Source organism: Ochotona princeps, chromosome 14 (assembly GCF_030435755.1).
Source record: "Ochotona princeps isolate mOchPri1 chromosome 14, mOchPri1.hap1, whole genome shotgun sequence".
In the NCBI taxonomy this organism is placed as follows: domain Eukaryota; kingdom Metazoa; phylum Chordata; class Mammalia; order Lagomorpha; family Ochotonidae; genus Ochotona; species Ochotona princeps.
Genome location: NC_080845.1, coordinates 16,045,042 through 16,056,929, shown reverse-complemented (window position 1 = coordinate 16,056,929; position 11,888 = coordinate 16,045,042).

Sequence of the window (11,888 nt, the reverse complement as noted above, 5' to 3'; positions counted from 1 at the left end):
ATATTTAAGGCATTCCCCCTTATAAGCATAACTTATTCTAAGAAGTTTAGTTTCAAGAGTTTAATTTTAGTGGAATAAAATGTATGTGTAATTATTTGCCAATAGTTACTATTTTATATTGGTCCATTTTTTCTGTGTTCTTTTATGTTTGTGCCTGCTATTAGCTTCTTTTAGATTAGGATTTCTTTGCCTTTCTGAGGGGCCATCCATTAGACTATGAGGTATGTTCTTTCATTTCATGGTTGTCCTAGAAAATGTCCAGCCTGTGGTCCATATAAGGCCTAAAAATATCATTTAGTTCAGCTCTGCCAAAGCAACTGAGGGCAATATTTGAAATTCAGTAAATCTACAACAGAATAATTTTTAAAAAGTTGGTAATTTCGGGCCCGGCGGCATGGCCTAGTGGCTAAAGTCCTCGCCTTGAAAGCCCCGGGATCCCATATGGGCTCCGGTTCTAATCCCAGCAGCTCCACTTCCCATCCAGCTCCCTGCTTGTGGCCTGGGAAAGCAGTTGAGGACGGCCCAAAGCTTTGGGACCCTGCACCCGTGTGGGAGACCTGGAAGAGGTTCCTGGTTCCCGGCTTCGGATCGGCGCGCATCGGCCCATTGCGGCTCACTTGGGGAGTGAATCATCAGATGGAAGATCTTCCTCTCTGTCTCTCCTCCTCTTTGTATATCCGGCTTTCCAATAATAATAAATCTTTAAAAAAAAAAGTTGGTAATTTCGTATGGTCCATGAATGATTTTTATAATTATCCAAATGGGCCTTGGTAGAAAAAGTTTGCCCACCTTGCCAGAGTTTAACTAGCAGTCCCGACTTATTCATTCTGTTATAAGCAAGTGCTCTGTCACTTCCTGAAGAAACCAAAGACCTTACACTTTTCACCTTTTTGCTCTTTGGCATGGATTTAAACTCTCACTGGATTATAATCCACAGCAAACATTATTATTGATTATTATTAGCATTCGGTTAGATATATCTGCATGTTTACACTTTATTATTCTTCATTTATCACTTTAAAAAGTGGCCCTTTGTTCATTTCTGCATTTTATTCGGCTGTCTGAGACCATTTTCCTTCTTCCAGAACTAATGTTAGGACTTTTCTTTAATACAGCATTTCACGTAGTATATCTGGAAATATCGTAGTGTTTGCCTTATGATGGAAAAATCTGTTTGTTTTCTGAAAATACTGTTTTTTTCTTAATTTTTGTAGGAGTTTTTGTTATGTAAGGAATTCTGGTTGTGATTTTCTTTCTGCCTTTTGAAAATGTCATTGATTTCCATGGTTTTTTTTTTTGAGAAATCAGCTCACTGTCCTGTTGTTGCTCTTAAACTTTAAAAAAAAATTGTTTTGAATTTCAGTAATTTTAGTCTATCTCCTCAGCCATAGATTTCATGTTTATCCTGCATAGATTTTATAGCATGTGCTGAATTTCACACGAGGTCTTTTATTTTTTTTTATTTTATTTATTTATTTTTTTAAAGATTTATTCATTTTATTACAGCCAGATATACATAGAGGAGGAGAGACAGAGAGGAAGATCTTCCATCCGATGATTCACTCCCCAAGTGAGCTGCAATGGGCCGATGCGCACTGATCCGAAGCCGGGAACCTGAAACCTCTTCCAGGTCTCCCACGTGGGTGCAGGGTCCCAAAGCTTTGGGCCGTCCTCAACTGCTTTCCCAGGCCACAAGCAGGGAGCTGGATGGGAAGTGGAGCTGCTGGGATTAGAACCGGCGCCCATATGGGATCCCGGGGCTTTCAAGGCGAGGACTTTAGCCACTAGGCCATGCCGCCGGGCCCGACACACGAGGTCTTTTAAACATGGGTTCTATCGTCTATTGTGTTCTCATACCAGAACTCTAGTGGTATGCATTTTGAACCTTGTGTCTCCAAGACTCTTGTATTTTCCAATTTTTTTTGGCTCTTCAGTACTCAGTCTGAATATATTTTCTGATTTGTTAATCTTGTTCTCATTAACTAATTGCTAATCCTGTCATTTGGGTTTTTTTTTAGAATGATTTTATTTGAAAGGCAGTGCAACAGCAAGGGAAGACGAGAGAGCCTGAGTGAGCAAATGGTGTCTATGGTCCACTGGCTCACTTCTAAATGCCTGCCACAGCCAGGGCTAGGCCAAGCTGAAGCCAGGAGACAGGAACTGTATCTGAGTCTAATTCAGGTGGCAGAGACCCAAGACCTTGGGCCACCCTCTGTGGCTTCCCAGGGTTCACATGAGCAGGAAGCTGGATTGGAAGTGTAGACTAGGTGGGACTCAAACCAGGCACTGTGATATGAGATGCCTGCATCACAAGCAGCCACTTAACTGCTGGGCTACACTGCCTACCCCTGAAATAAGTTCTTAACTTCAGCCAATTGAGTACTCAGGCCTGTAATTTTTTTTTAAGATTTATTTATTTGATGTTTTTACATAGTTAATTAGGGTGATAAGAGGCAAGGACTGCAAGAAAGTGGATGAGACTATATTTCCACACTCTCTGTTTTTCATTCCTGTATCTGGCAGAAGTGGGGGGTGTTGGTTAAGGGGAGAAGCCACAACCAGCCTCCCAAATGCCTCTGCACCCTGGGATGGAGGACAGTCACCCGACTGAACCGGGGTCCCCAATATGGAGCATGTTCTGAGGGTCCTGCTCAAGAGCCTTTGATGGTTCAACAATTCTGAATTACTGCTGATCTCACCACTCCAAGCATGATGAAATCTCTCCAGAATCCACTGGTTGATAGAGTCTACCTTAGAGGCTCTGTTTGCCCAGATATTCACTGCCAACACTTGGCTGGGGTAGTTGATCAATTTGTTCTTTGTTCTGTCCTTCGTCCTCTGTTATGGTACCAGGTGTTCTCTGCAGAACCCAGTGTATTGCCATATCCTCCATGTGCACCTGGATATGCTGTCCACTGCTTTATCTAAGCCACTGAAGAGGCCCAGCTCTGACACATGCACTCCACGGTCAGACTGTGGAACCTGCAGTTCTCTCCATGGTTGGGATTCTGAGTCCAGCAGTTCAATTGGGGGAGCCCCCCCAAAAAACTTCATGTGAGGTGATCCCAGACCTGATTCTTGTGTGTGCTTGCCAATACAGGGTCTGGCACAGTCCAGCACCTCAATCAGCTTATGCACATGCTGGTGGTTACAATTGCTGGGTCAGTTCTGTCTCCAGCCCGGTCTTCAACACAAACCAGTGGGTGTTGCAGCCAGCCCTGTCCTGCCCACCACACACTCGGCCCTCACACAAATCAGTGGGAGCTGAAACTTAATTAAGTTCTTAACTTTATCCAATTAAGTATTTAGTCCCGTAATTTTTACTTGTATCCAGTTCTCACATGAAATTGTCCATCTTGCAATCTATTATTTTTATTAGAAAGTCAGATATACAAAAAGGAGGCAAGACAGAGAGGAAGATCTTCTGTCTGCTGATTCACTTCCCAACTGACCACAATGGCTGGAGCTGAGCTGATCTGAAGCCAGGAGCCTAGAGCCTCTTCCGGGTCTCCCATGCAGGTGCAGGGTCCCAAAGCTTTGGGCCATCCTCAGCTGCTTTCCCAGGCCATAAGCAGGGAGTTGGATGGGAAACGGGGCCGTCGACACCCATATGGGATCCCAGTGCATGCAAGGAGAGGTCTTTAGCTGCTAGGCTACCATGCCAGGTCCCTGGTTACACATTTTGTTGGAGCTTCCCAAATGGGCTAAAGACACCGTTCATCTTGAAGACATCTGACATTGGCTGTGTGTCTTTGTGGCTTAGAATCCAACCATGACTGTTCATTGTCTTCAGGATAGAATTGGACTTCTTTGCCCTGGATATGAGGCTGTGAATGGTGCATGGCTCCTCTCCCTCTCGCCATGCCCTGACTCAGATCTTCCCTTCATCCGTTTGAAAAAAAGTGTTTTTTTTTAAATTTTAATTTTTATTCACTTGATGAGAGAGAGAGACAGAGAAAGTGAAGCCAGGAGCTGAGAATTTTGTTGGGGTCTCCCAAGCAAGTATCAGGGATCCAGTCATTTGAGCTACGACTGATGCCCTCCCCCAGCCCCGCCATGACATGCATTGGCAGGAGGTGGGGCTGGAAGTGCAGTACCTGAGAGTCAAGCCAGCTCCTTGCATAAGGGGCGAGGATATCCCTAACAGTGGCCTGGCTGTTCTGCCCCAACACTCAGTCATTCTGAACTCGAACCAGCACTCCTCTCGCACCCTGGATGACCCCATGTTACTCCATTTTCTGTTACTAGAATAAAGTACCTGCACTTGGAGACCTGATACGGAAAGGAGGTTTATTTTACTCAAGAGTCTGGATCAGCACAGCTCTGGGGAGGATCTCAAGGTGGGTGATGTCACAATGGCAAGGGAGAGGTCACATGACTAGGTCAGAGGCCCAAAGTGGTTGGGGTGGAAGGAAGTGGGAGGAGACGGAAGGCTGGCTCCCACCTGAGGCCAGTGTTCCATTGACCAAATGATCTCCTACTAGGCCCCATCTCTTTAAAGGCCTCACCACCTCCTAAGCCTGATACCAGGCTTACAGTCTGTGAAGCTGTGGGGGTGGGGGCTACACTTACACTGAATTCAAACCATAGCACACAGTCACCAGTTCATGCCTTACTTCTCCTACTTGGCTGATTTTCCTCTCCTTTCTGGAGCGGTTTCCCCTCCTGCTGGCTTGGCTAATTCCTTTGCACCCTTTAGAAAATTTAGACACCATCGTCTCCAGTAAGGCTTCCTTGAATTCCCAAGTCAGTTGTGAAATTCTCATTTCTTTGCTCCTGAAACTGGAGTGCAATTGACAGACTGCAATGTCTGGCTCCCTGGTTAACATGGAATGCTGTTGAGGTTTCTGGCGTATGACTCATGGCTTCATGTCACCCTGTATGTCTGCTCTGACAGTGCATGGATCGACTGCCCAGCCTGCCCTTCTATTCCAGGAGGAATAGAGAAGGGCAAACTCGTGCCTTCTGACTGCATATCCCTCTGTAGCGTTTCCTTTACTACTCGGCTTCTAAGCAGAGCCTTGCTGGCTCCCTCAGCAGGAGCTGACAGCATTTCCAAGATACATTCACTGTCCATTAAGAGAGATGGTCAGACCTCACTGCTCTGTATTCACCAAGCAGGGCTGGAAAGGCGTAAAGAGCAGAGACTTGACCTGCGAGGGACCAAGGACTTTAATGGGAGGCAGCTCTTCTGCGGCCCTGGCTGTCCCAGGAGCTGGAGGCAATCCAGCAGGTGCACAGGCATGGCTCAGACATCTTCTCCTCCAGGGGAGTTTGTGAATCCGTCATCATGACTCCTGCTTACCAGCTATTCCTCATGGAGGTCCCCAACAGTTGCACAGCTCAGGCCCACGTGGGGGCCACTCATTAGAATACTCAGGGTCTCCCCAAGTTGCATCCCTTCTTTTTTTGGGGTGAGTGGCGTGGGCATCTCTGTTGCACACTCCTTCTGTGAGAATCTTCGCTCAGATCTGTAAGAATGAAAAAAATAAAATGCCAGGGAGGCATGCTTATGAGGGGACTCCTCAAATTGCTCATGGCTTAAAAAAAATCCTTCTTGTTTGAGGTAAGACTGACCCCAAGCTGCACTAAGTGATGGAGAATGTAGCGTTTGTCACTTCAGCATGACCTAACTGATCCTGACAATTACACATACGCAGTCCCCATCTGTAGGTGGGCCTACGTGGAGATACACCTCACTGTGTCTCATCCGCCCCACAGCCTGCTGGGTAGGTCACATGTTCTTGTTCCCCTTTGGCTGAGTTGTATATTGCAGCTCTGAGCTGGAGGGTCAACTCAAGTTCAATAAGTGGCCAGGATATAATTTAAACTGTGTCAGACTAGCACCAGGGACTTTAAAAAACATCTAGTATACATTAACTTATACAGAATCACCACTCGAGGCTTTAGGCTGGCTCATTATAGGTTAGACTCAGCACCACCAGAAGCCTAACAGGCATCTGGGCGGAGGAAGGGGGCAGGTTCCAGCAGGAGGTAGTGTCTTGGGGACCCTGGTCAACTGCACACACCCAGTTGTGGAACCTACTGAAGACCCGCGGATGATGCTGTGTGGACATTCTTGGGTTGGTTGAGGCAACACTGTCAGGAACTCCCTCTCTGTCTTGGCAGCAGCAACAACAGAAGATCTTGGATGCCATGTTCCGGGGGCTTTGGGAAGAGGAAAGGGCAGTGGGTGTCCAGCTGTGCAGGCCTGAGCCCTGAAGCCCATTGTTGTTTCAGTGGTGGGTCACACTGGACCCTCCCAAGCCCTCTGCAACTCCCTGTGGCAGTTACGCCTGCTTCTCCACACTGATCCTTCCCCTACTGTCTGAAGTTCTGCCTGTAGAGGGGACTGCTCTGCTTGTCTAGTCTTTACCTGAAGGGACACCTTCTTGAGTCAGCTATGGGAGGAGGGGACAGAGTCCAGCACCATTCTCATGACAGAACCACTTCCTAAATGCATGCAAGAGTGTGGCTGGCCCTGGGGTTGGGTAGAGGACTTGCTTAGTGGGGTCCAGGTTGCCTGGACTGGGTCTTTGGGCCCACCTGCGCACTGGGTGCCAGATCTGTGAGCTCTGGGCATGGGGGTCTGGTGGGGCCTGGCTTGGGTAGCCTGGGGCACCAATGGCACTGGGGGAATCTCACTGCCACCCAGTGGCACGCCTGTGGGGACTTGATGTGTGGGCTTGCAGGGGTCAGGGAATAGCACGGGTGGGGATATGCGGGGGCCTGGGGTTTCATGTCCAGGATTGGTGTTCTGACCGTGGAATGCATGTGTCAAAACTGGGCCTCCTTGGTGGAAAAGATGAAGCAGTGAACAGCTAGCCTAGATACACATGGAGGTTATGGCAGCCCACTTGGGCCTGCAGAGGACATCTGGTATCATAACAGAGGAAGAAGGGCAGAACAAATTGGAAAACTGTCCCAGCCAAACGATGACAGCTAAAATCTGGGAGAATGGAGATTCGGACTATGTCAGCCAATGGACATCAGAAGAGTTTCCTCATCCTTGGATCAGAGGGATTAACAGCATTTCAGAACTACCGAAACCACTTGGGCAGAACCCTTCGAGCATGCACCATATCAGGACCCATTTCACTTTTGCATCCATTGTGAAAGGCAAGGTCGCTTTGTCCTGTTTTCCAAGGAAATGAATTGGGCTTCAGAAAGGTGACTTGCCTGGGTATCACAGCCAAAGGGAGAGCTGGGCTTTCCAGGTGGTTTTCTCTGAAGCCAGAGCCTATGCTGCCATGGCCTCACCCTCCAGGCAGTTCCACAGTGAACTCTTATTGTCCCCTGAGAATTGATTGGCAGGCTGCTTTTAAAGACACAGGTTCCGTGTGGAGTTTGGGAGAGCAGCTGTGCAGTTAAGAGCACCTGTTTTTTTCATCGGATGGACTCGGGTTCCTGTCTCTTGCACCTTGCTATGTAATTTAGAGCAATTCAACCTCCTTGAACTTCAGTTTGCCTACCTGTGTAATGGGGTTGGATTCTAATCAGAATGTTGTTGTGAGGGTTGGGTGATATAAAGATACAAAGTACTTGGCACGGTATCTGTCAAGGACCAAGCAGGAGAAGTGCCCCGCCCAGTGAGGGTGCTGCTTCCTGCAGTACCAGTGCCTTCCTCTAGATGGAAGCAGGAGTCACAGAGACGAGCCTTTGGGTTGTCCCTGTGAATCTCAGGTCTCTAGTGAGGCTGCCACACCTTGACCAGGTTGGGTTGAAGGGTTTCTGGCATTGGGGCAGCGCTTAGAGGGGCCGTTCAGTACAATGGGAGATTACTGGGATCCAGAAAAAAAAAATAAGGACAGGCCAGTGAGGAGTCGTTGTCTGCTTCCTCTAAGCCACGAACAGGTTTCCAACAGTGGCGTTGATATTGTCCCCTTTAGTGTAGGAAACGGGCTTTCTCCCATTCGCCTGCAGCTGGCAGAGTGGGCAGGAAGCCAACTATGATGTCAGAGATGGAGAACCAGGGAATGTTGGGGACAGTGTGAGGGGAGGAGTTTGGAGTGAACCACAAAGGAAGGGAGGAGGGGGAGCATATGCTAACACTCTCTCATGTCCCATCTCTCTGCCCATGAACTTAGCAGAGTGGCTGGGGTGGTCCTAGCCTTGTCTCTTCCCCTTCTTGAAACACAGTCTAGCGAGGCACATTCTTTCCACAGGGGTGTCAGATTGCCAGGACGCTGCTGGTGCCCCATCTACTAAATTTCCATTGGTTATGCAAGTCACACAACAGACCCCAGAGGCAGGAAAGCACATTTTACCAGAGAGGATAAGGGCCAAACGGGTGCAGGATAGCAGGTGGATGTGGTGGGAGGAGTGGGTGCCAGGATTTCACTCTGCCACAGGTTGATGCCATTACTGTACCCCTTTTATAGGCGAGGAAACAGAGTAGGGTATCTTGACTAAGAAAATAAATGGCAGAGAAAGGATGGGCTAGTGGCTGGGGAAGTTTAAAGGCTCAGATTTGGTGTTGTCAAATTGCTTTGTGAGTGGGTTGCACCAATTTAACTCCTCTCTGGGTGCTGCCAGCCTCCCTCCTCCCATCCTGGCCTCACTGTGTTGTGTGCTCCTGAGCTGAGCTGCAGATTGTCCCCCTGTAATTAGAATGGTCGACCCAGTCAAGCATTAGCTGCCTAGCTCAGGGTCACTGATTGAGAGTCTTAATTGTAGCTGCAGCCTTAGTCTCTTTTTGCAGTGGCTCAGTGATGGGGTGACTGGTTCTGGGGAACAGAACAAAGAGGGGTTTGCATTATTCTTCCTATCAATGTCTTTCAACATTCCTGCCAATCAAAAAATGGAATACATGTCTGGTTCCAAAACAATGCCCAATACTGAAAACAGACATTGCTAGAATAGAGAAAAGAAGTGGGCCTAAGCAATATGTCAAATTATTTCTGAAAAGTGAAAGGAGGAATATTATGTAACTTAGGTTAAAAAAGAGGACGCACAAAGATGAAAAAATTCTAAGAGATAGGGGAAAATAGCCCTTGGCACAAAATAAATTTTTCAAATACTAAGAATGTTTTATATATCTGAATGCAAATGAATTTGAGAAGTTAAAGGAAGTGGTCATTGTCAAAAATATATATAGTTCATCAGATTGGCCATATTAGAGATAGAGACAGGGAAATTTATCAAAAAGTTATCCTCTTATAAGAGGCAAGAGACCAACATGACTTCATATGGGAATGTGACCAAGCTCTCAACATAAACTATTTCCAACATTGCAAAAATTGCTCTAGAGTATATAAAGTGTAAGAAAGCATCCATAGTGCTTTTATGAACCAACTCTGTGAAACTGATAGTATAAACACAATGCAAATAAGAAAAAAACTTTTTTGCAACATCATCTGCCAATATTGAGATAAAATACTATGTAAAAATATCAATAAGCATAATCCAGCTTCATATAAAATAAAAGATTTAGATCAGGTGGAATTTATTAGTGGAATGGAAGTTTGGTTTAATATGAGGAAATAAATTATAATGATTCTCCCTGCTCCCCGTAACTGCTGGAAACAGAAGAAAGAAGGAGTTAGTGGATGTTTTCTTATCTCAACACAACAAAATAGCACCATTGTCTTACTATCATCTTTATATCATCTTTTATATCTTTGTGCCAAGGTCAGCCTCTTACTTAATGGAAAAACACTAGAGAGTCTTCCTCTAAAATCAGGAACAAAGCCCAGATATCCACTATGTCTACTATATAGCCAGTAGCGTAAACTATTACAAATTGATAAGGTAAATAAGAGACGTAGAAATTACAGAAAGAAGCTGAAGTAACTCACTTTGCAGATGACATAATAGTGTCCATATAGTAAACCATAAGGAATCAGTGACAAAATTAACTGAAACCATACAAAAGTTCAGAATGGGGCCCGGCGGCATGGCCTAGTGGCTAAAGTCCTCGCCTTGAAAGCCCTGGGATCCCATATGGGCGCCAGTTCTAATCCCGGCAGCTCCACTTCCCATCCAGCTCCCTGCTTGTGGTCTGGGAAAGCAGTTGAGGACGGCCCAATGCGTTGGGACCCTCACCCGTGTGGGAGACCTGGAAGAGGTTCCTGGTTCCCGGCTTCGGATCGGCGCACATCGGCCCGTTGCGGCTCACTTGGGGAGTGAATCATCGGATGGAAGATCTTCCTCTCTGTCTCTCCTCCTCTGTGCATAGCTGGCTGTAATAAAAATGAATAAATCTTTAAAAAAAAGTTCAGAATGGAGGCAAGGCATTGGATTAACACAGGGCCTTCATACATGCCAGCAATAAATAGTTACAGCCATATTGATAGAGAAATCCCACTGACATTAGCAACAAAACGATTCATAGGAAGACATTTCATAAGGAATTGGCAACATTTATATGAAGGACATTAAAAAAAACAGCCCTGGGAGCTAGGCACTTTGTACAGTGGATAATGTCTAAATGCCACAGAGATCTGTGGTCTCGTCCTAGCTCTGCTGCTTATTGGAGGACCCGAGTTCAGGTTCCAGCTCTGCTCCTGACTTCAGCTTCCTGCTGATGCACATCCTGGGAAATAGCAGGTGGTGTCTCAAGGACTTGGGTTCCTCTCACCCACTTGGGAGACTTAGCTGAAGTTCTGATCTCCCACCTTCAGCCTGGCCCAGCCTCGCTACGTGGGCATCTGGGGAGTAATCAGCAATGGGAAGACCTCTTTCAGTGTCTGCCTCTTAACCTTTAAAAAAAATTAGAAATCTAATATATGATAATAAAGGTACCATCTAGAGTGACTGGGCCAAAGATGGTGTTCTGAATAAAAATGCTTGCAATGACTGTAAAATCATTTGGAAAAAAGATAAAGTTAGAGCCATACCTCATACAATATATGTGTAACAAATGACAAACGGGGCAGGAGTATAGGTGTGAAAAAAAACAACCAACCAAGGAAATCTGGGTAGGCGCTAGCCTAAATTGGATTTGAGGAAAGGCTTTCTGATTAAGATCCAAAATCCAGATGTAAAAAAAAATCAACAAATTTGACTTGGAGGAACTATTCCTCGTGCATAAAGATAACTAAAAAATTAAGAGGGGAAAAATAAACAAAAAATCTGATGGCATAAAACAGATAATTCAGAGACATATAAAAATGGCCCTTAAGCATTTAAAAACATGTTCATTTTGTTTTAAAAACATGTTCATTATGGTAAGAAAGATGCAAATTAGAACCCAAAGGCGATACCATTTCTCACCTATTAGATTGGCGGAAGTGGAAAAGTTGCTGAGAGTGTGGGAAAACAAGCGCTCTCATGCTCTGATCTTGCCTCTGCACTTAATAAGCATGGCTTTGCTGGCCGGCTCAAAAGTCCGCAGTGAGCAATGATTCCCAGTCAGTACCCCCACTGCTGTGGTTTGGATCTAGTCTGAGTGTTCCCCAAGTTTTCACACGTTGAAAAATTAATGAGGTGTTGAGTGGGTGCAAACTGACTCTGACTGTGGGATCTAGAAGTGGAAGTGGTCAGATTTGGTTAAGGTCATCAGGGTTATCAGGGTGGAGCATTGACAATGGAGTCCTTGTGGCTTTCTGAGAAGAGGGAGAGTGACAGAGATGCTCAGGCACACTCCCTGCCTCTTGCCATGTGATGCTGTGCGCCACCTTGGGCTTCTGCCAGCAAGAAGACCAGCACCACCTGTGGCCCCTTGACCTTGCACTTACAGAATATGAGCCAAAAAGAACCTCTTTTCTTTATAAAGTAGCCTGCCTCATGTTTTTTGTGAAACAGATAATATACCAGCCAGATATGAAATGTGTACAGAAGCTTATGTATTGCAGCACTGCTTGTAATTACAAAATATTGAAACAATCTGAATGGCTACCTGTTGGAGCAAGGCTGAATATAAATTGGGGCACAGCACAGAAGGCAAA